Source organism: Crinia signifera, chromosome 1 (genome assembly GCF_055691185.1).
Source record: "Crinia signifera chromosome 1, ASM5569118v1, whole genome shotgun sequence".
NCBI lineage: Eukaryota > Metazoa > Chordata > Amphibia > Anura > Myobatrachidae > Crinia > Crinia signifera.
In genome coordinates, this window is record NC_139217.1 from 44,073,790 (window position 1) to 44,099,941 (window position 26,152).

Consider the following 26,152-nt stretch of genomic DNA (forward strand, 5'->3'; position numbering starts at 1 on the left):
GTCTATTCTGAACACCTCACACCTCACAATATTGTTTTTAGGGCAAAAGGTTGCATCGAGCTGGATAACTATGCTAAGCCACACAAGTGTGCGGCACAAACACGTGGCTCATGTAAGAGTGGCACTGCAGCAGCAGACAGGTAGTATATATAGAGAATGAGATACGGCAGTGCTAGGCACCAGACAGGTAGATAAGACAGTACTAGGCACAAGACAGGTAGATACATCAGCAATACTAGTATGTGCACCAGCAGAATTTATAATAATTAATTTTATTATTAGGTACTGCTTGGCAGTGGCACTCAGTGGCACACGTCAGTGCACCAGCAGCATGGGATTATTTTTTACAGTCCCACGAAGCACAAGTATTATTTTTTAATTAAATTATATATAGCCGCCTATTATGTAGTTGTACTACTAGGTACAGTAGGTACACTTAGGCAGTAACACTGCCAGTGGCAACAGTGGACTGAGTAAATAATACTGGCAACCTCTATTCACAGTATTCAGTGCAGGCAGCACCAGTGGACTTTATATAATTAAATTAATTAAGTATTAATAATATAGCAGCCTAGTAGGTAGAGAAAATAAACTTCTAGGTAGGCAGTAGCACTGCCAGTGGTCACCACAAAAGTTAGTTACACACCACCTGTAGCTTTATGCAGTGCACCAGCAGAATTTATAATAATATAATTAATTTTATTATTAGGTACTGTTTGGCAGTGGCACTCAGTGGCACACGTCAGTGCACCAGCAGCATGGAATTATTTTTTACAGTCCCACGCAGCACAAGTATTATTTTTTAATTAAATTAGATATAGCAGCCTAGTATGTACTAGGTAGGTACACCAGGTAGGCAGTAGCACTGTCAGTGGCAACAGTGGACTGAGTAACTAAATAATACTGGCAGATTCAGTGCAGGCAGCACCAGTGGACCATATATATAATATAATTCATTATTCATATAATATATATTACAGCACAGCACCAGAGGTAGGCTCCAGCACAGAGGAGACAGTAGTACTACAGGTACACAGTTAGACTGTCCTCCTTGCTAGGGAGAGCCCACCCTAAGCAGAGAGGAGAACAGAGTACACAGCAGCACTGAGGGAGACAGCCCCAGCGAATAAAATAATTACAGCACAGCACACCAGAGGTAGACCGCACAGAGGAGACAGTAGTACTACAAGTACACAGTTAGACTACACAGCAGCACTGAGAGACCAGCGAATAAAAAATATTGCGTTCAAGGTCAAGCTCAAGTTTAAGCCCCAGCAGCAGCACCAACACACCCTCTCCCAACCCACTACTTGACTGGAGTGAAGATGGCGGGCACAGCAGCCGCTATTTAAAGCCTCGCGAAATCCGGCACCGGGCGATGACCACGCGGATGGACCCGAGTCAGGCGGGAATCTCCGAGCGCTGCTCGGAACAGGGCTCGGAATGATGACGTCCGTGGGGGCTCGGATCTCTGGAATCCGAGTCTGCACATCTCTAATATATATTTATTTATAAGAAGTCGAGGATATTGGTTATAGTGTTCACAATAAAAATCAATCATCAGAAGGGGTAATGTTTTTTCTGGTTACATAGTTCTATGGACTTCCAACCAAATAAATAGCCAAGGGGCACAGAACATAATCATTATAACACAGTATTTAATTTGATGGTTTCATTTAATCCATCCGGATATAATGAGTTGCATATTAGGGTCCAGTATATCTCCCTTTTGCATAACAAATTGTACCTATCACCTCCTCGTGGTGCATAGGCTATGTGTTCCAAACCAACTATAGACAAACAGGTGGGATCAGATTGGTGATGTGTTTTGTAGTGTCGAGAGACACTATGTTTCCTAAAGCTCTTTCGTATGTTTCTATGATGTTCCATGAACCTTGTTCTAAGAGATCTGGTTGTTCGCCCCACATATGGGAGGTTGCAACTACACCGTAAGAGGTAAATTATGTTTCTTCTACGATCCCCATGGCAGCCAAGACCTTGGGATTTCATCCCTCTCCTACTAGTTAGACAGGCTGTTTTTTCCCTTAGGACCTCCCCCTTCCAGTATAAATCCCAGCTCTTCCCTATCCACCTTGCCTTTTTTTCGTGTCTCCTTTTGAATAGTTAGAGAGGCAGAGCAGGTTTGTTTTTTTATACGGAGCTTACCTTAAGAATATGATAGTGACAGGCATTTAATTGTCTTGTAGTGTGCCTGCCAATCCAGTTGTACCTAAGAAGAAAATTGCAAAGAAGAAAAATATTGATAAAAGCTGCATGGTCTGTGATAAAGTCTTTTCTGGGCCTCAGACAAAATCATTATGTGACAAATGTGATGTTCAGCAAGTTCCTACTCCTGAGCAACCCAAAATCCTGATGGATTTAATGGAATGGATGAGAAAGTCTTTTGTATCCCAAGAGGAGTATTTGGGAGCACAGAGTAAGAGATATAGGGATCAGGCCGGATTCAATGATAATGACGATGATGATGATGCTTCATCAGGGGGAATTCCGGATCCAGATTATGTATCCTCTGAGGAATCTGGAGAGATTAAAGAGGAGGCTAGGAGCTTCAGTTTTGAGAAAGTAGAGAGTGTTCTGAAAGCTATCTACAAAACTATGAACTATAAAGAACCAGCTAGTACGGAAACAGGGGAGAACATTCTGTTTGAGGATAGATCCAAGAAAAAACAGACATTTTCCGATTCATAAAGTCATGAAAGATCTGATTACAAAGGAGTGGTCTAACTTAGAAAAAAGACAGGGTAAACTGTCTAGAATAGATAGAATGTATCCAGTCAAGGACAAGGTGTTTCTGAATTGGTGTTCTCTACCCAAAGTAGACGCGGCAGTAGCAGAGCTTACTTCTAGGACCACGCTACCGCTTGAGGATGGGGCCTCATTCAAGGACCCGATGGATAGGAGAATGGAGGGAGCTTTTAGGAAGCTTCATTTCTCATCTGCAGTATCTCTTAAGGCCTGATTATCGGTAGCATCTGTCTCCAGGGCATTGAGACTGTGGGGAACAGAGCTTCATTCAGACATTGAGGAGAGAATATTTCTAAGAAGGTTTCAGAATCACAGATAGTGCGCTCCCAGGTGGGCAGCAAGTCTGCTGGTGAGATAAATTGGAGGTATTTCCGCAATCCTCCCGAAATACAGTGAAATAGAAATATTATCTCCCAGCACCTTTGCGCCTCAACCCTTCCACATGTATATTACACACAAGAAAATACAGAAATTCTTATCTTTTAAACTCCAATTGATTGTGCAACGTTCCTTATTCAAATCTCTTCAGTTTGTATCATGCGAATGGGAGATATAAAAAAAATAAAAATAAAAAGAGATCCTCATACACAGGATTTTCCAATTACCATAAAAAATTGAGAACTATAATCAAAGAGTTCTCATAAGGAGAATTGGAAGGAACCCACCCCAGGTGCAGGAACAAGGAGAAGGTTACGCTAGCGGTGACCGGCTGCAGAGGTCCAGGACTAGCGCAGAGTCGCGCACGCTGCCCATTTGAGAATTCAGTGGCCCTCTGATTCTCCATACCATCTGGTAATTTGCGATTGACTTTTCCTTTCCTTTATGTGATCCATTTGAAGTGGATGTCTTTCCATTAACCTGCTTTTATGAGAACTCTTTGATTATAGTTCTCAATTTTTTATGGTAATTGGAAAATCCTGTGTATGAGGATCTCTTTTTAGTATATGTTATTGTGCATTGTATGTGAATAAATCTGTTTGCGCTATGATGGTTTTTTTTTTTTATATCTCCCATTCGCATGATACAAACTGGAGAGATTTGAATAAGGAACGTTGCACAATCAATTGGAGTTTAAAAGATAAGAATTTCTGTATTTTCTTGTGTGTAATATACATGTGGAAGGGTTGAGGCGCAAAGGTGCTGGGAGATAATATTTCTATTTCATTGAGGAGAGAATCTCCAAGCAATATTTATTAAAGAAATTAGAGACCATGCAGAAAGCGACTGAATTTATCTGTGAAGCTTCACTAGACATTTTATCTTTTGCAGCCAGGTCTATGGCGGCAGGCGTGACAGCAAGGAGAGCACTTTGGCTGAGATCATGGGCCGCGGATGTAAACTCAAAGAACAGAGTGGTAGCGCTTCCGTTCGAAGGCTCTCATTTGTTTGGAACAAAGTTAGATGCATTGATCCATAGGCTTACGGGAGGAAAATCGCTAAGATTACCTCAAGATAAGAGAAACAAATTCCCTTATCCAGCTTCGTCTAGACAGCAATATAAGGAGGCTAAGTCCTACAGACCGGGAAGACCATACAGGCAGAGGGCTCCTTCCCATTATCAAGACAGTCCTTTCGGCAGTCTACAAGAAGAGGAGGTTGGCAATGACAGTCACAGAGTACCACAGGTGGGGGCCAGGCTGCTATCCTTTGCCAACCTCTGGAAAGATCTGATACAGGACAAATGGGTAATAAACATTGTCGAAAGAGAATACTCGATAGAGTTTCTGAGACAACCTACAAGAAATATTTTTTGGGAATCAAGAAGACCCAAAATAGCGTTGGAAAGGATGGAACTAAAAAAATTGATAAAGCAGCTGAAAGAGATAAAAGCAATAGAATCAGTTCCAGTCCAGCAGGAAAAGAGAGGTTTTTATTCGAACATATTCTTGGTGAAGAAGAGTACGGGAAGCTATCGAATTATCTTAGATCTGAAAAGGTTAAACGGCTTTATAGATGTAAGAAGGTTCAGGATGGAGACTCTGAAGACTATCCTGGCTGGGATAGAGAAGGGAGACTTTATGGTCTCACTGGACCTAAAAGACGCATATTACCATGTACCAGTCAAGATCCAGGACAGAAGGTTTCTAAGATTCTTTGTGATGAAAGAACATCTCCAGTTCACATGCCTGCCTTTTGGCCTAGCCACGTCTTCCCGAGTCTTTACGAAGGTTCTAGTTACAATCATTGCCGTTCTGAGAAGCAAGAAGATCCGTATTTGGCCCTATCTAGACGACTTGTTAATAGCGGCATCCTCAAAGGAAAAGGTGCTGGAAGATTTGGAGCTGGTGATAAACATGCTTCAAGACCTTGGATGGGTAATAAAATTTGAAAAGTATCAATTGATACCAACAAGATCAATCCAGTTTATGGGATGAGATTTGTGTTTTTTGGCATTAATTAGTAAACAAAATGGCGATATCGCATTTTTCCGTCAAATCGCCTATTTAATAGGATGCGCTAAGGGACTGAAATCGCATATTATGTGCGTTAAGGCATGCGGACCAAAAGTGCGAGATAAATTCGCATTTATATCGCATCCAGATGTTTTCGTACAGAAAAGTATACAAATCGCTTATTTAATGCAATGCGTTTTCTCAAATCGCACTTTTTAGGTGTCTAATAATCGCACTTATTTCAGACCAGGTTCTGTTTGGCGATTTGGCCCAGAACTCATTTTGGTCAAGTGCACACATGGTTAATTTCAGCACAGGTGACCTCATTTTCACTCAGAAACACCCCTACATAAACCCCAACATCATTAAGGACACCTGTGAGGGTTTGAGACATGGAGATTTTGCAGAGTGGTTTGGAGTTGCTTATCTGTGATGTGGCCCATTTGGAGGAGCTGCGCAGGAGGGAGGAAGCTGCGCGCCAGATCCAGGTAGCCCCCCGACTACTGCATACCCCACGTATGTATCGTGCTCGGCTCGGATCAACAGGTTGTGGGGATGTTTAGGCTGAACCGCATTAACCTGTTGGACTTATATGAGCAGGTGAGAGATGATTTGGACCCTTTTGGGGGAGGCAACTATGCAGTGTCTGGGCTGCACAAATTAATGTGTGCCCTCTACTATTTGGCCACAGGCTCCACTCAGTCTGTGACCTCATGGTCCTTGGGGGTATCACAGGCCACTTTCTCTAAGCATTTTACTCAAGTGTTACTTGCTTTAAATAAGTTGTGGTGGACATACATCAGATTCCCCAGTTCTGAGTTGGAGTGGCAGGACCACAAGTTGGCTTTCTATAGACTCTCAGCATTCCCGCACGTGCTGGGAGCTATAGACTGCACACACATTGGGATTCAGGCACCACACGTGCGGGGCCACGTCTACGTCAATAGGCGTGGGCGGCACTCCCTGAACATGCAGGTTGTTTCCAATGCTCACCTCAAAATCCTGAGTGTTGTTGCAGGCTTTCCTGGGAACTGCCACGACACCTATATTCTGAGGCACTCAGCCCTCTGGAACCGATTTACCAACCACCAAATGCCAGAGGGCTGGCTACTAGGTAAGTACCTTTTTACAGATTACCCTGTCTGTCCTTATTTGTACCTGCTCTAATGTGTGTGTTTCCTGTTTCACAAGCATAATGTTCTTCTACCAGTGTCTCCTGTTTGAAAAAAACACATACCTTACCATATAAGGCAATCACTTCCTATCTGTGTTTTAGGTGACTCAGGATATGGGTGTGTTTCCTGGCTCATGACACCATTGCGCTCCCCAGAGGGCCCTGCACAGCACAGGTATAATGAAGCCCATATTGCAACCCGCAATGTGGTGGAGCGCACATTTGGCGTTTTGAAGAGTAGATTCCGGTGTTTGGACCGGTCATCGGGTACGCTGCTTTAGCACCCTGCCAAAGTAGTGATGATCATCCAGGCTTGCTGCATGTTGCACAACATAGCCCTGTCCCAACCTGCCTATGTGGAGGAGGAACATGCAGCAGTCGTGCAGGAAGCCCAACCTACCACACCTCGTGTAGTGAGGGGTATGCAGAGGGGGAATCTGGTGCGCACACACATCATCAGCCGTTACTTTTCTGGTAAGCACATGTGCCCTGTATTCCAAAATGTACCTTTGCTGTAATTGTACTCATAAACAAATTATTTACCATCTGTTTCCACCCACATTTAGCCTAATACACAGAGCCCAACGGATGCAGCTGGTGGTGCTGACCTATCCCTTGCCTGTATCAAGCTTGTAAGTACATTTGATACATGTATGAATAACGTTTGCTGAAAAACATGGCTCACTGGTGTTGTGGAACTACACGTGCCAGCATGCCCTGACACACTATAACCATTACAGTCCAAACCATGAGTGTCAGAGCTTGCTGGAATATGTAGTTCCACAACCTTTGATGGGCCAGGAGTTACCCCACACTACTTTACAGCAATCCCATTGTCATATACCATTACACTATGTCATAATTCACACATCAATTGGTTGATAAATAATACACTGACACAATGGTTTGCGGTTAGACATTTTTACTGCAGTATACTATGTCAGAAGCAATCTGCATTTTTGCAAGTAAAACATTACAACTGTCGGGGAAAGTAACAAAATGTATTGCATATTACAAAATTATCAAAAATATGAGCTATCTTCGCCCACCATCAGGCAACCCTACACCACTTCTAGAACCTGCACCCAGCCCACCACAGGTCCTAATACTCCGACGGGGTGGGGAAGTGGGGGAGCCACTTATTGGGGTGCTAGATACACTACTGAGAGTTGATGCTGCGCCACCTCCGACATTGGCTTCCAGCTGCTGTAGTTGGGCCTGCATATCTATTAAGGCATTGGTCTGCACTGTTCATGATTGGCTTAGTGCAGCTATACTTTGCGCAAGGCTGCCAATATGGCTATTCTGTTCCCTTACAGCAGAAGTTAGATCTGCAAAACGGGTGTCAATGCTATTAGCAATGCGCACATGAGTGCCTACACCTACCCGTACACTACGTGCAATTTTTCGTAATTGAAGAAACGTGTCACGCATGTACCCCTGGATGTTACCTATTTGCAGGCTTTGGGAGGCCATAAATTCGATTTGTTTGTCCTTGAAATTGACCAAGGAGTTAGCTACTTGGGAAGCAGAAGCTGCTGTATGGGGTGTGTTTGTCGGTGGGGGTGGGTTGGGAGACACCCCACTTGGGGGAGGATCACTCTGTGATGAGGTCTGTATTTCCTCCTCTGCCGCAAAGGTCTCCACCGGTTCAAGAGTGATGTCCATTTCGTCTAACACCATCATTAAAGAATCTGTTTGATCTGTCCCTAGTTGTATAGTACCTGTGGATACAGATGAAGAGGTAAGTACTGATGCATATATAGGCCAGACTCTCTTCAGTACTGTTTTAGAAAGGGCTGGAGATGCTGGACGCACATACCTAGGGGTGTTATGTACTTACACATGTACCCCGATACAGCATGTAACATTGACATTAATAATATGTCACATGCCTAGCTCAGATTACATTCATTTCCGTTGCAATGTAGCAGCAGGAGATGAATGTAGTGTGAGATATTGTTGATGTGACATGGGTGTGTGTACTGTATGTGTAATGGCGTGTTTTTTGTTCATTTACCTGCTTCCACAGATTCAGCAGCAACGGGCCTTCTTTTCTTGGATGCGTGAACACTTCGGGATGGACAATCTGTGAAAGGAAAGATGGGCAGCCATTATGTACTTTGCAATGGATAACCATTTTCGGCAAACATGCATTGAAATGACATTAATGGACAATACCCTATGGATAAGGACTACATTATTTATTCCCCACATTTTTTTTTCTTTTCACCAGATTATTTTGTTAGAGTATTATTAAACTATTGTGCACATGACAACTGGTGGATAATCTGTGGTATGTAGGCATGGCAGCTAAACCACCAGTACACCTCTGTGTTTTTGGCCACATACATGTTAGGCTGCTAGAAAGAATGTTACAGTGTTGATCAATATGAGCAGTTGTGGAACTACAAGGCCCAGCATTATGAGCAATTTTAAAGTAGGAGCAGGCAATTTCTTGTGCATGACCTTGCTGGGCTATGTAGTTCCACAGCAGCACTTTACTTAGCATAACAATTCAAGTGAACATTACAGTTAGAAAACATTGGCATGTATGTTTAAGATTGCATGTGGTCACACTTACCAGCTCTGGATGGCGTTTGCGGCCTATCGGTATCCGCCACGTGCATGCCAGGCAGGACCTCAGGGGGTATGATGCGCTTCAACTTCACCTCATACGATGTGTAGCACACAGTGGTGGGGCTTCCTCTGCCAGTTTTGGTGGTCTCCTCCAACTCCATGGCCATTTTACTTTTCAGCTGCCTTTTGATGTCATTGAATCTCTTCTTGACATTTCTGACCAGGCGCTTGTGCTGACTTACAGCGTTCACCGCCTGGGTGATGTCCTTCCTCATAGCCCTTTTGCACTGTGCAGTGGTCTTATGGTGAGTTTTGCCAAGTAAACGGTCAAACACAGGCATGATAGCCCGGACAAGTGCAGCATTTTCCTCGTAGGAGAATCTGACCTTTTGGGCACTTTTTGTGCGGCAAGCTTCTACCTCCTCCTCCTCCTCATTTTCTACTCCAGCCATGTACCCCTCCTCCTCCATGCCAGTGTCTTCCTCCTCCACACCTCCATCTTCCTCCACCTCTGACATGTGGCCCTCCTGTAGCTGCTGTGGGGTATGGTCAAGGTCTTGGCTATAGGATGGGGATGCCAGCGGATCCTCCACCTCCTCTTGCTGGTGCTGGACGGCCAGGGCCTGGTCTGGGGCTGGCCTTGCTGTGGCCATGCTGCCTGCCACACTGCTGGCTCTCCCACTTGGCTGGCTGCTGCCACTTCTCCCTCTGCCACTGCTCCCTCTGCCACTGCTCCCTCTGCCACTGCTTCCTCTGCCACTCCTCACTCTGCCACTGCTCCCTCTGCCACTCCTCACTCTGCCACCAACACCTCTTCCTCTACTCACACTGCCACTGCTCCTCTCCATGCTCCTTACTTCCTATCAAAGAGTGAACTGGCGCCAGTGCCCCTTTATATAGGGGGTGTGATGGAGGGGACCGAGGTGGGCCAATAGGTTGGGGGGGTTCTTAGTCATGCGGAGACATTTTTGTAAATCGCACTCCGGTTGGTCCAAAACTCGCACATGACCGGCGGATGAAATCGCACTTTTTTGTTACTTAAAATCGCACCACTTCGCCGCAAATCGCACCACTTTGCACTTTTCAGCCACCAAAGCGCATCACATTAAATATGCGAATTATTACCAAAAAATGCGATTTTAAAAAGGGCGAATAGCGGCGATGTGGTGCGAAAAAAAAACATGCGCATTTATCTCAAACCATAGAATGTCACCCAGTATCTCTAAAGGCCTGGAAATTGAGAGGAAGCTGCTGAGAGAAGAAGGTCTTTCAGAACAGGTTACTTCATTATTACTGCGGGCCAGGAAAGAAGTGTCATCGCTAGCGTATTACCGAGTATGGCAGGCGTTTATTCTTTGGAAAGGTTCAGAAGAGAGAATTGAACAATCTTCCAATCCTGAAGTACTGCAGTTTTTATTTAATGGCTATTCATCTGGTCTGGCCTTGTCAACATTAAAAGTAGATATAACTGTGGTGATTTCAAACTGGATCACTGCCTAGTGGTACAATGTACGTATTTTGAAATAAGTAGGCAGTGTGGACTACTATATCCTAATTGGTTAGCTTGTGAAGGCTAAGGAATACAATAGGGTAGGAGGTGCTCCCCTAAGTCAGAAATAACATAAAGATACACATAGAAAAAGAAGACTTGTGTTGGGGGCACTAGTAATGAAAAAAAGGATGTATTGGGTGTACTAAAACTTAACCTTTATTAGATAGATTAGAAAAATGCCCTATAATACCCCCTCAGCTGTAATTCTGAACCGGGTGTAGGAGCTAAGGAGGAAATATAATATTTCCACAGTTACATATAACATACAGACGAACTTACACATATAGAACACACACAGAGATAATATTGTTGTGCCCAATAATAACAATTTGAGGCAAAGAATTTCACAAGGAGATTCCTTTAAACTGTGCTCAATGGCTTACGATTAAAGAAAAAATTGGTCAATATCACTGAAAAAATCACAGAAAAACTTCCTTTTAAATTAGTTACTTTGCTGGGTTCCTATGATTTAGAAAACACAGTTAACATACAGACAAACTTACACATATAGAACACACACAGAGATAATATTGTTGTGCCCAATGGAGGGCTTGATCACTTCCTGTCGACAGCAAGTGATCAAGCCCTCCACGGGCGAAACGCGTCTTCCCACGCCACCACACAAAGAGTTACCCAGAGGCAATCTGCTCCTGTAACCAGAGCTTGTCTGACGCTGCCGCAGGTCATATACGGGACATTGGTTTGAGACCGGGCACACAGCGCAACAGACGATACAAGTCACCTCTACCTGTCAGCGGGATCTGTGTACCTATCTGATGTATAGGAACACAAGAGTCCTATCCAGAGATAGCCTGCTCCTGGAACCGAAGCCCGTCCAACGCTGCTCCAAATAGGACATTGAACGGAGACAAAGTGCTTATTGCATCACCCAATACATCCTTTTTTTCATTACTAGTGCCCCCAACACAAGTTTTATTTTTCTATGTGTATCTCAACATTAAAAGTACAAATATCTGCATTGAGTATCTTACTTGATAGAAAACTGGCAGAAGAAAGTCTCATAAAAAGATTCTGCAATGCGGTTAAAAGAATTAGATCCACAGTGAGATCGCTGGTTGCTCCATGGGATCTAAATTTGGTGTTGAATGCTCTTATGAGAGAACCATTTGAGCCATTAACAGAGACTTCTTTTAAATTTCTCACATGGAAGATAGTATTTCTAGTCGCAATCACCTCCACAAGGAGAGTAAGCGAACACCAGGCTCTGTACATAGAGGAACCTTACCTGAGAATATTTACTGATCGAGTGGTGTTAAGAACACATCCAGACTTTTTGCCAAAAGTAATCAGTTCATTTCACCTCAACCAAGAAATTACACTTCCAGCCTTTCATCCTAACCCAAAGGATAGGAAGGAGGAGGAATGGCACACGTTGGATTTGGTGAGAGGAATCACCATCTACCTAGACCGACTTAAAGATATAAGAAAGTCAAAGAATTTATTCATTATTCCAGAAGAAATAAGAAAGGGTTTATCACCTTCTAAACAGACGATGGCGAGATGGATCAGAGAACTGATCCTATTCATCTATGGACAGGAGGACAAAGAAGCTCCCAGTATCATAAAGGCAAACTCCACCAGGGCGATGGCGACCTCATGGGCTAGGAAGGCTCAAGCTTCAGTCAAGGATATCTGCAGTGCGGCAACTTGGTCATCCATTCATACATTTACAAAACATTATGCTCTTAATGTATCAAAATCTTATTTCGGAGATCAAGTGCTTCAAAGTTTCCTTGAAGATTAAAATATTTTTGCATGCATTTAGTTTCCCTCCCTCTTTCTTGCTTTGGTATTATTCCAAGGTCTTGGCTGCCATGGGGATCGTAGAAGAAAACTGCGGATTATACTTACCGATAATTCCTTTTCTTCCTAGAGATCCCATGGCAGTCATTAGTTTTTACCTCCCCTTGTGGTGTTTTTTCCAGGACCGAGGAAAGGAGACACAAAAAAAGACAAGGTGGATAGGGAGGAGCTGGGATTTATACTGGAAGGGGGAGGTCCTAAGGGAAAAAAAGCCTGTCTAACTAGTAGGAGAGGGATGAAATCCCAAGGTCTTGGCTGCCATGAGATCTCTAGGAAGAAAAGGAATTATCGGTAAGTATAATCCGCAGTTATGTGGAATCACAATTTATAAACGTTTTGTAGACATGAGGTGGGTCTAAGGGTGTTATTGTATTTGGTAATTTTAGTTTAGGAATATGTCTACACAAAGTACACTTATTTTTACCACATTTAAAGAATCCTTTCGGTTTGCTAGGTAACCATGTTAGGTGGTTATTTATTACTGTGGTTGTTTTTCCATCTATTGTATTCTTTTTTAGAAAACTAGGGGCAAGGATAGTCTTTAAGGTTTTATTCTTTTTGTATATGACTACAGGCTTTTTTGGAATGATATCAGACAATATTTTGTCTTGATGTAAGACCCTATAGTTGCGCATTATTATGGTTTTGATATCCTTAGCACAGACATTATATTTACTTATGGAAGCCAGATCTTTATTATTTCCCTTAGGTTCAGATGTTTGAACTCTGGGTTCCAATAGGTTCCCCCTATCTGTTCTAAGTGCCAGTATAAGGGCTTCATCTAACAGTTTTGCAGGGTACTCTCTTTCTTTGAAAGAATCCGACATGATGGATGCTTGTCTCATAAATTGATCTGTGTCAGTGCAGTTACGCCGGAGGCGTAAAAATTGGCCTTTAGGAATGTTGGTCTTCCAAGGCATATAATGTGCACTTTTAAAGTGAACATAAGAATTTGTGTTCACTGGTTTTACATAATTTGATGATATCATTTTATTATCTCTAACTTTGAGAGTCAGGTCCAAGAAATTGACAGAAATAGGACTGTATGTGTGAGTGAAGGTTAAATGATATATATTTTGATTAAGTGACTGTACAAAATGTGTGGCAGAAAGTGAGTCCCCATCCCAAATTATAATAAGGTCATCTATGTAACAGCTATAGAAGACCAGGTTCGCCACCCAGCTGCTCCCCCACACAAGGGTCTTCTCCAACTCCCCCATGTATAGGTTCGCATAGCTGGGCGCAAACCTGGTCCCCATGGCCGTCCCCATAGTCTGTAAATAAAAATTACCGTGAAAAACAAAATAATTGTGAGTGAGTATAAAGGAAATAATGTCTAGAATAAAATCCCTATGTTCCGACTTCAAACTTTCATCTTGGGATAAACGTCTCCTCACAACATCACAACCCAATTGGGATGGGGACTCACTTTCTGCCACACATTTTGTACAGTCACTTAATCAATATATATATCATTTAACCTTCACTCACACATACAGTCCTATTTCTGTCAATTTCTTGGACCTGACTCTCGAAGTTAGGGATAATAAAATGATATCATCAAATTATGTAAAACCAGTGAACACAAATTCTTATGTTTACTTTAAAAGTGCACATTATATGCCTTGGAAGACCAACATTCCTGAAGGCCAATTTTTACGCCTCCGGCGTAACTGCACTGACACAGATCAATTTATGAGACGAGCATCCATCATGTCGGATTCTTTTGAAGAAAGAGAGTACCCTGAAAAACTGTTAGATGAAGCCCTTATACTGGCACTTAGAACAGATAGGGAGAACCTATTGAAACCCAGAGTTCAAACATCTGAACCTAAGGAAAATAATAAAGATCTGGCGTTCATAAGTAAATATAATGTCTGTGCTAAGTATATCAAAACCATAATAATGCGCAACTATAGGGTCTTACATCAAGACAAAATATTGGCTGATATCATTCCAAAAAAAAGGAGGGAAGGACTCTCTCTTTTTTGGGGGCACTCTTTGGTTGTGATTACATACTGTAATCAGTTGAAAACATCTATCTGAATGTTTTAGGGGTCATAGGTTAGGTAGGGGTGGGATATAGATACACAAGCTCAAACAAGGATACTTATGGTTTCAAATGGCTCCTTCGTTGGGGCCCTTTTACGAGGGCAAGGTCCTTTTGATGGGGCTATATATGTATAGTGGGAAATGCTAGTCACACTTCAGAAGGTGAGATGGGATGATCCATCTCCGAGTAAGTGATATATGTTTAAAATTTAACTTTTATTCAAATTTGCGTAAAATAAGTACTAGAAAAACGTTTTCAGGCGTTAACACACAAACACAAAAACATATTAGACAAATGTTCTCAGGCGTTAACACACACACACACAAAAACATATATCAGGTCACACTTGTATATCTGTGCCCACCGGGCACTGTGTCCTCTTGTTCTGCCTCCTCAGAGGTTTCTTAAATACAGATATAAAGAATAAGGTCTCTCGACCCTGCCCCTGACACCTATGACTGACCCACTAGGTCAGATGTCACTTTTTTAGGGGATGGGGGTTAGAGGGTGTGCTGTTCTGACCTAAGCGTTCTTATGTTAGACAAACTAAATGCTTAAGGCCCCCATACACTAGCCGATTTTGGTCCGATTTCGGCCAGATCAGTCGGATCTGGCCTAAATCGGACCAAAATCTGCTAGTTTTGATGTCCCCTCAGATCCGTTGCGCGGTCCCGTGCGCATCGGATCTGCGTCGGGTGGTCGGACCTGCTGCACATCCGACCACCCGACTTGAGACCTAGTGGGGCGGTGCGGCGGTGGAGGGAGCAGGGGGGGCTGGGGACGCTGCGAGGGACACAGGCGGCATAGAGACGGGCGGGGGGAGCCGGGAGCTGTCAGCACTGAATTAAAAAACAAAAACCCATACAATGAATGGGCGGCTCAGCCAATCACAGGCTGCCCATTCATTGTATACAGTAGGCTTTTTTTTCTAGCACTGACAGCTCCCGGCTCCCTCTGACCGGCTCTATGCCGCCTGTGTCCCCCGCAGCGTCTGTGTCCCCCGCAGCATCTGTGTCCCCGCAGCGTCCCCAGCCCCCCTGCTCCCACCAGCAGCCCCCCCCCCCCCTGCTCCCCGGGTTTTTTACATGTGATAAATCGAGACGATTTATCACATGTAAAAAATGGCACATCAAGTGCCAATCTAATCAAGCTCCCCCGGGGAGCAGCCGGGGAAGCTCAGGGGGAAGTCGGGGGCGACTTTTCCTAAGGACAAGTCGCCCTAGTGTATGGGGGCCTTTAGGCTCTTAGTCATATATTGCATATTGTTACTGAGCTTTTTCAATAACAACCAGTGGGCAGGGTTCACCCTTTACACCTGGTCGTGCAATATATACACAGTTAGGGAATACGTGCTATTGTATATCAAGCAGAAATCACACAACCAGCATGATCATATAGACTGTACCAAAATATTTCCTTTATCAGGTAAGGAATGTACAATAAGAAAGGATATGTCCAAGGAAGGACATATAGCAGTCTCCCTGTGTGGGGCACAAGCCTTGTGAAAAGATATTTATTAAATAAAATATAGCTTTTAATAGATATGTATTAAAATTTCCTCTAAATCAATGAGGAATATGATACAATCAACATAGAACATGCAGATAGACAGACATAACGTAGACAACAGTAATTATTTACAGTATAGTAAGAAAGCGGTGAAATTATTGGGGCTTTCTGAATCTATGGTATACCAGGATATCCGAATATGGTAATAACAAGTGTTAAATATTATCCTGGTTAAGATACAATTCTAACAGTCTGGAATTAAAGTATAGAGTGAATTATGAATGCTACACCCCGATGAGTGCTCCCTGAGGGATAGAGTTTATCTGAGACGCGATATATAGTCAGTGCTGGGGTAGGTGTGCTGCTGTCCTCCACATGTATAGTTGTAGTGTGAATTTTGCTTAACATACAATAGCACATATTCCCTAACTGTATACATATGGTCTCTGGTAGGGAATTGAAACATTGTAGAGGTGATATGACCACGCTTGAGGTGTGAATTGTTATTGTCACATAATAATACGCACCTGTAAAACTGTATACACTGTAACAACTCTCTTTGAAGTGTTAACCTTGCTGGTTACAAACAGCACGAATTTAAGAATAACCAATACTGCCTGGCACATTACTTACCTGATAAAGGAAATATTTTGGTACAGTCTATATGATCATGCTGGTTGTGTGATTTCTGCTCGATATACAATAGCACGTATTCCCTAACTGTGTATATATTGCACGACCAGGTATAAAGGGTGAACCCTGCCCACTGGTTGTTATTGAAAAAGCTCAGTAACAATATGCAATATATGACTAAGAGCCTAAGCATTTAGTTTGTCTAACATAAGAACGCTTAGGTCAGAACAGCACACCCTCTGACCCCCATCCCCTAAAACAGTAACATCTGACCTAGTGGGTCAGTCATAGGTGTCAGTGGCAGGCTCGAGAGACCTTATTCTTTATATCTGTATTTAAGAAACCTGTGCGGAGGCAGAACAAGAGGACACAGTGCCCGGTGGGCACAGATATACAAGTGTGACCTGATATATGTTTTTGTGTGTGTGTGTTAACGCCTGAGAACATTTGTCTAATATGTTTTTGTGTTTGTGTTTGTGTGTTAACGCCTGAAAACGTTTTTCTAGTACTTATTTTACGCAAATTTGAATAAAAGTTAAATTTTAAACATATATCACTTACTCGGAGATGGATCATCAAATCTCACCTTCTGAAGTGTGACTAGCATTTCCCACTATACATATATAGCCCCATCAAAAGGACCTTGCCCTCGTAAAAGGGCCCCAACGAAGGAGCCATTTGGAACCATTAGTATCCTTGTTTGAGCTTGTGTATCTATATCCCACCACTACCTAACCTATGACCCCTAAAACATTCAGATAGATGTTTTCAACTGATTACAGTACTTAATCACAACCAAAGAGTGCCCCAAAAAAAGAGAGAGTCTTTCCCTCCTTTTCTTTCTACATACAATTACTCTCTAGGGTGCACCTCCACACCTTGATCTCTAAGGGAACCTCCTGTTCTCATACCATCAACTTATTGTGAACGCAAAGATTAAACTAAATCATATCTATTTTACTACACCTGTGCACTGGTCCATCTTCCCCTTCCCCTTTTCCCTCCAAGCTTATCATTCCAGAAAAGCCTGTAGTCATATACAAAAATAATAAAACCTTGCCGTGGATACGTGTGAAGCTGCGCTCGCCACGCTTCGGGCTCGGTGGCTCGCTGCGCTCGCCACACTTTCTATTCTCAACTCCACGCCGACGTGGATAGTGGGGGTATGAAAAGGTCGGAGGACGCGTACCGGCGCCCCTCGCGGGCACGCTGCGCTCGCCACGCTTCGGGTTGACGTTGATCGTGGGGTGGCGTTAACAATTGGGGGGGCCATTTCACACTTCAGGGTGGCTATTTGGGGTCTGTGGGCCATTTAACATTGTTCCCTATGTAAAATCGGGTCAATTGGGCCATTTAACATTGTTCCCTATGTACAATCGCGGTAATCGCGACGGTCGCATCGCATGCGATTTTTTGGCCGCATGCGATGCGACCTACGCAATTTTTTACCTTGCGATGCCCAAGATCAAAATCGTGGGTGCCGTTCTAGGTAAAGAGTACCAATTAAACCATTGAATTAAATACTGTGTTATAATGATTATGTTCTGTGCCCCTTGGCTATTTATTTGGTTGGAAGTCCATAGAACTATGTAACCAGAAAAAACATTACCCCTTCTGATGATTGATTTTTATTGTGAACACTATAACCAATATCCTCGACTTCTTATAAATAAATATATACCATACTGATATGGTTAATTATAATCTTCTATATATTGCTATCAAATCTAATATCATACTGTTTTTGGTTCCTCATTGTGTTTAATAACATATATAAATATATTTTTTTTTTCTGCTAACTACATATGAATATGTCTATTATAACATTATATTGATATGGCTAATTACATTTTTTTATTTGTGGCTATCCAATTTTATATTATATTGCTTATGGTTCCTCAATGTGTCTTTATTCTGCTAAATATATACTTATATGATGGCTAATTACAATTTTCTATTTGTGGCCATCCAATTCTATATTACATTGCTTATGGTTCCTCAATGTGCCTTCCTTTTGCTAAATACATACGTATATGTTTGCTATGAAAACTAGCAGTGTTTCAGTTGATCCTAGGATCACAGTCCGGGTGTTGCTGGGCGACGTGGGGGCGCTTCCCCGACAGTTCCTGATCTGGCAGGATCAATATACATCGCCTGTCTGGATACAATTATTTACCAGACCCCTCAGGATGGTAACATTGATTGAGTATATGATCTGCCACCAAGCCCATAATATCCCTGTGATATATAATTTTAAAAGATTATGATTGGACCTATAGTCTATTGATTCACATCCTATTAGTGTTAAATTGTATTTTATTTGTATTTTATTACTATTAAATTTGTTATATTTTTTGAGAACCGTCTGATCCAATTATTGGCATAGCCAGCGCTGACACATTTTTCCTTTTTTCTTCCTAAAATAAATTGGGGTCTGACAACCCCGTGTCAGCTGCTGTTTGGTTGCGCACCACGCACACACACTCTTTTTTCTCCAGTTTTTGAATAGTCAGTGTGGTGCGGCAACCATGAGCTATTCCAATTATTTGAACCGTAGTGACAGAAGGCAATCTTATATTTCACAACGGTCAGAATGTAATATTAATATATCTCAACCAGAAAAAAACAAATGGTTCAAAGATCTATATAAAACGGAAGATTTATTAAAAGCTGAGTCCAGAAATTGGCTTGATGCCACAAATCTAGAACAATATCTTGAGAAAAAAATGATCCCGAGAGGTCTGAGGATCTTTAAAAATTCAATTTTTCAGAATGACCTGATATTCAAATAGAATGGGACCAAATTCTGGACTCCTGCTCCTTTTCTTTAATTAAATTATTAGTTAAATATAGAATGAACAAGGTAAATAAACTTGAAAAAGACATTGAGGATCTGAAGAAATCTATTGATAAATTTAAACTAGAGGAAAACTTTATGGAAAAAGACAAAAAAATTAATGAAAGAGTCTTGAAATTCGAGAAAGATCTAGTGGTCACAAAACAAGAAATTTAAACGTGATCTTTTTGACTATCAGAATGATAGTGTAAGATCATTTAAAAAGCAGAGGGAAAACAGGAATAAAATAGGAGTAGATGAGAAAAAATATCACCAAGACTCCCCCCGTACTGTATCCAACTATCACAATAGAGGGAGAAACCAATATCGTTCACGAGATAGATCTAATCATCAAAATAGATATTATAATCACAATAACTATCATCAGAAGGAGAAAATTCCAAAAGAAAATGTCTACCCTAAAAAAGCATAAGATCCCCCACGTGCTGCCCTAAATGTACACCATGAGCCATCTTTTTTGGGAGCACGCCCCAAAACATCCAGGTGGGATTTGAGCAACTCAAAATACAACAGGGAGTCCCCCCAAAAGATGCAGAGAAGGAAGTGCAGGGGAACCAGAGGAGGCAAACGCCTCAAAAAGAAATCTAAGACACACACAAATCCTTTAAAAATTCCATGTGTATTCAATCTATCGGACTAAAAACTAGATGAGAATCATCTATCTGTCTTACAAAAAGGATTAAAATTCAGTCCAACAAGTCAACAAAATATCTTTGACTTATTTGACGAACTTAATCATTTTGTACGTACATTATTTCGCAAATGATATTTTGCACTAAACTTTATTGAAAAAAGAGATGACTCTAGACCCTATCCTTTTAGATAAGACAGACGAGATTGTTTTATCACATCTAGAAGATTTATGGGAACAAAATCATACGGAACCCCAACAAATTTATGATCTAGAAAGACTCACATCAACTTCCTTCCGAAATAAATCAGAGTTTTTTCCTATCAGCGCCAAAAGCTCAAGTATTGAATCTTTTTATAAAATAACACTTGAGGATTTCAAATAATTATGTATAAAGGAACAAACCAAAACATACAAACCATCTAATTTAATTAGAAAAGAAAAAGATGCTCTAAGAGACTTGCAACAGTATACTAGATTGATGATAAAGGAAGCAGATAAAAGGGGGGGGGGAGTTGTTATTATGAATAAAACCTATTATTTGGAAGAATCATACAGACAGTTACATGATAAAAACTTTTATAATTTATTGATGAAAGATCCGACTAAAGACTTTCTATGTGAACTAAAAACACTGTTGGATAAAGCATATCTCTCGGGAGTCACGTCCAAGGAAGAACACAAATTTCTGTTACCCTCACATCCCATCACACCCACTTTTTATTTTCTGCCCAAAATACACAAGTCACTTTCTTCACCCCCAGGCCGTCCAATAGTATGTGGTATAAGTTCCATTACAGCCAATTTATCCCATTATGTTGATTTCTTTCTCAAACCCTATGTTCCGACTTTAAAATCATACATTAAAGATACCACCAACCTATTAAACAAAATTCAGCATATAGTGTGGAAGGACAATTATGCCTTCCTCACTTTAGATGTTAACGCCCTCTACACACTCATACCCCATCAATTAGGTTGTGATGTTGTGAGGAGACGTTTATCCCAAGATGAAAGTTTGAAGTCGGAACATAGGGATTTTATTCTAGACAGTATTTCCTTTATACTCACTTACAATTATTTTGTTTTCACAGTGATTTTTATTTACAGACTATGGGGACGGACATGGGGACCAGGTTGGCGCCCAGCTATGCGAACCTATACATGGGGGAGTTGGAGGAGACCCTTGTGTGGGGGAGCAGCTGGGCGGCGAACCTGGTCTTCTATGGCTGTTACATAGATGACCTTATTATAATTTGGGATGGGGACTCACTTTCTGCCACACATTTTGTACAGTCACTTAATCAAAATATATATAATTTAACCTTCACTCACACATACCGTCCTATTTCTGTCAATTTCTTGGACCTGACTCTCAAAAATAGAGATAATAAAATGATATCCTCAAATTATGTAAAACCAGTGAACACAAATTCTTATGTTCACTTTAAAAGTGCACATTATATGCCTTGGAAGACCAACACTCCTAAAGGCCAATTTTTACACCTCCGGCGTAACTGCACTAACACAGATCAATTTATGAGACGAGCATCCATCATGTCGGATTCTTTCAAAGAAAGAGAGTACCCTGAAAAACTGTTAGATGAAGCCCTTATACTGGCACTTAGAACAGATAGGGAGAACCTATTGAAACCCAGAGTTCAAACATCTGAACCTAAGGAAAATAATAAAGATCTGGCTTTCATAAGTAAATATAATGTCTGTGCTAAGGATATCAAAACCATAATAATGCGCAACTATAGCGTCTTACTTTAAGACAAAATATTGTCTGATATTATTCCAAAAAAGCCTGTAGTCATATACAAAAAGAATAAAACCTTAAAGACTATCCTTGCCCCTAGTTTTCTAAAACAGAATACAATAGATGGAAAAACAACCACAGTAATAAATAACCACCTAACATGGTTACCTAGCAAACCGAAAGGATTCTTTAAATGTGGTAAAAATAAGTGTACTTTGTGTAGACATATTCCTAAACTAAAATTACCATATACAATAACACCCTTAGAACCACCTCATGTCTACAAAACGTTTATAAATTGTGATTCCACATACATAATTTACCTCTTATGGTGTAGTTGCAACCTCCCATATGTGGGGCGAACAACCAGATCTCTTAGAACAAGGTTCATGGAACATCATAGAAACATACGAAACGGCTTTATGAAACATAGTGTCTCTCGACACTACAAAACACATCACCAATCTGATCCCACCTGTTTGTCTATAGTTGGTTTGGAACACATAGCCTATACACCACGAGGAGGTAATAGGTACAATTTGTTTTGCAAAAAGGGAGATATACTGGACCCTTAAATGCAACTCATTATATCCGGATGGATTCAATGAAACCATCAAATTAAATACTGTGTTATAATTAGAGATGTGCACCGGACACTTTTTCGCGTTTTGGGTTTTGGGTTTTGGGTTCTGATTACCTTCAGGTTTTGGGTTCTAATGGGTTTTGCCAAAACACCCCCTAAAGGTTTTGGGTTTTGGGTTTTGGGTTTTGGGTTCTGATTTTTTTGAAAAAAGCATAAAAATGGTTAACATTGCATAATTTAGGTGTTTTTTTGCTCCTATGCTATTATTAACCCCATCAGCTTTCTTCTCCACTCATTTACAGTCTATTCTGAAGACCTCACACCTCACAATATTGTTTTTAGGCCAAAATGTTGCACCGAGGTAGCTGGATGACTATGATAAGCAAGACAAATGGGCGGCACAAACACGTGGCCCATCTAGGAGTGGCACTGCAGTGGCAGATAGAAAAACTAGGCCCCAAAGAGCACATTATTCAAAAGAAAAAAAGAGGTGCAAGATGGAATTGTCCAAGGGCCCTCCCACCCAAACTAGGCCCCAAAGAGCACATCATTCAAAAGACAAAAAAGAGGTGCAAGATGGAATTGTCCTACGGCACTCCCACCCAAACTAGGCCCCAAAGAGCACATTATTCAAAAGACAAAAAAGAGGTGCAAGATGGAAGTGTCCAAGGGCACTCCCACCCAAACTAGGCCCCAAAGAGCACATTATTATGCCCTTTGGGATCTCACGGACAACAACTGTCTTGCCCGGTGCCTCATTTAAGCAAACCGCATCAGCATCGTCCTCCTCGTCAATTTCTCCCTCAGCACCAGCTTCATCAATATCCTCCTCCTGGTGTACAACACTGACACCTTCATTATCGACATCTGCAACTGCACTGTCTGTGATCCTTCCAGCACATGCAGAGGGTGTGCTGCGAATGCTGAAAGGAGCATCCTCTTCCCGTACAGTGATGGGAAGGTCAGGCATCGCAACCACCAACACCCTTGGACTCTCCACTGGGATTTGTGATACCATGTCTTCTTTGGAAGGCAGAGTTGTTTGCTGGATTTTTGTTGGTGACACCTTAAATCTCTTAAATTTTAAAGTGGGAGAAGGAGGAGGAGGAGGAGGAGGAGGAGGAGGAGGAGGAGGACTTTGATCATCTTGTGAAGCTGAGCCACTAGTCATGAACATAGGCCATGGCCGTAGCCGTTCCTTGCCACTCCGCGTTGTAAATGGCACACTGGCAACTTTAAGTTTCTCCTCCAATGATTTGCTTTTTCTTTTTAAGGGCCTTTTACTCAACTTTGGCTTTTTGGATTTTACATGCCCTCTACTTTGACACTGGGCATCGGCCTTGGCAGACGACGTCGATGGCATTTCATCGCCTATGTCATGATGACTAGTGGCATCAGCTTCAGAAGCACGACGAAGTGGCTCCTCATCTTTTCCTTTTTTTTTATCCTCCATATTTTGGATATCTAACGGTAGGCAGCGGTGTCAGCAAACTGGATACCGAGATATCAGCTGGTTGTTGTCACTATCCAGTGACAACAGCAGCAAGATACAAAAGTGGATATATATCAGTAACACAACAAGTGGCGTCAGCAAACCAGAGTTATTTACTGCGATATATGTAACGGCAGCGGTGGCAGCAAACTGGATACCCAGATATCAGCTGGTTGTTGTCACTAGCCAGTGACAACAGCAGCAAGATACAATATTTATTTTGTGGATAGTTACACTGGTAGGTAACACAACAAGTGGCGTCAGCAAACCGGAGTTATTTACTGCGATATATGTAACGGCAGCAGTGGCAGCAAACTGGATACCCAGATATCAGCTGGTTGTCACTAGCCAGTGACAACAGCAGCAAGATACAATATTTATTTTGTGGATAGTTACACTGGTAGGTAACACAACAAGTGGCGTCAGCAAACCGGAGTTATTTACTGCGATATATGTAACGGCAGCGGTGGCAGCAAACTGGATACCCAGATATCAGCTGGTTGTCACTAGCCAGTGACAACAGCAGCAAGATACAATATTTATTTTGTGGATAGTTACACTGGTAGGTAACACAACAAGTGGCGTCAGCAAACCGGAGTTATTTACTGCGATATATGTAACGGCAGCGGTGGCAGCAAACTGGATACCCAGATATCAGCTGGTTGTCACTAGCCAGTGACAACAGCAGCAAGATACAATATTTATTTTGTGGATACACTGGTAGGTAACACAACAAGTGGCGTCAGCAAACCGGAGTTATTTACTGCGATATATGTAACGGCAGCGGTGGCAGCAAACTGGATACCCAGATATCAGCTGGTTGTTGTCACTAGCCAGTGACAACAGCAGCAAGATACAAAAGTGGATACACTGGTAGGTAACACAACAAGTGGCGTCAGCAAACCACAGTTAAAAATTTAATTACTGAGTCTGCGATATCTAACGGCAGCCAGTGGTGTCAGCAACAACAACAACTTAATTATTTTTTTTTATATTTTTATATATTTTTAATTTTTTTTTTATTTTTTTTTATATACTCTGAGAGGTAGGTACAAGGTAGTGGCACTGGCAACAACAGAGGTGACTGCCTGGTAGGTGTTTACAACCATATAACAGGTAGCCAGGCAGCACAAAAACCCTCTCTGGCAGCACAATAAAAATTATTAAACCCCCCTCTGTCTGTAGTATTCTGTAGCAGGCTAGCAGCAGCAGTGACACAATTAGAGATGAGCAGGCTATAGCAATATAGAAAGAAAACCCCCTCTGCGGCAGTACAATAAACCCCCCTCTGTCTGTAGTATTCTGTAGCAGCAGCAGTGACACAAATTACAGATGAGCAGGCTACAGCAATATAGAAAAAAAAATCACTCTCCAGCAGCACAATAAAAATGATTAAACCCCCTCTGTACTTGCAGCTCTTTAGCAGCAAGCAGCACAGTGACACACACAACGCTCCAGCAAACCCCCCTCACGGAGCAATAAATTAAACCCCCCTCTCTGGCAGCACTGCTGCCTGCTCTGCGTCGCCCCACAGAATGAAGATGGCGGCGGCGGGTCCCGGCTTTTATGTAATCCGGATCTCGCGAGAATCCGACGTCACCAATGTGACGTCGGGCCTCGATTTCGGCTCCGGGCCTGCGCGGGAGTCCGCGGACGTCCTGGATCCGGATTCGGATTCAGGACGTCCGTGCGGATCCGGATCTCGGAGATCCGGACCCGCTCATCACTAGTTATAATGATTATGTTCTGTGCCCCTTGGCTATTTATTTGTTTGGAAGTCCATAGAACTATGTAACCAGAAAAAACCATTACCCCTTCTGATGATTGATATTTATTGTGAACACTATAACCAATATCCTCGACTTCTTATAAATAAATATATACCATACTGATATGGTTAATTATAATCTTCTATATATTGCTATCAAATCTAATATCATACTGTTTTTGGTTCCTCATTGTGTTTAATAACATATATAAATATATATATTTTTTCTGCTAACTACATATGAATATGTCTATTATTACATTATATTGATATGGCTAATTACATTTTTTTATTTGTGGCTATCCAATTTTATATTATATTGCTTATGGTTCCTCAATGTGTCTTTATTCTGCTAAATATATACTTATATGATGGTTAATTACAATTTTCTATTTGTGGCCATCCAATTCTATATTACATTGCTTATGGTTCCTCAATGTGCCTTCCTTTTGCTAAATACATACGTATATGTTTGCTATGAAAACTAGCAGTGTTTCAGTTGATCCTAGGATCACAGTCCGGGTGTTGCTGGGCGACGTGGGGGCGCTACCCCAACAGTTCCTGATCTGGCAGGA

At 41.9% G+C, this 26,152-nt stretch overlaps 1 gene segment (V, D, J or C); it reads left to right on the forward strand.

The window, feature by feature from the left end:
- The window catches only part of LOC146005641 (Ig kappa chain V region Mem5-like), a 506,641-nt gene that overhangs the window by 348,459 nt on the left and 132,030 nt on the right, over window positions 1–26,152 (forward strand).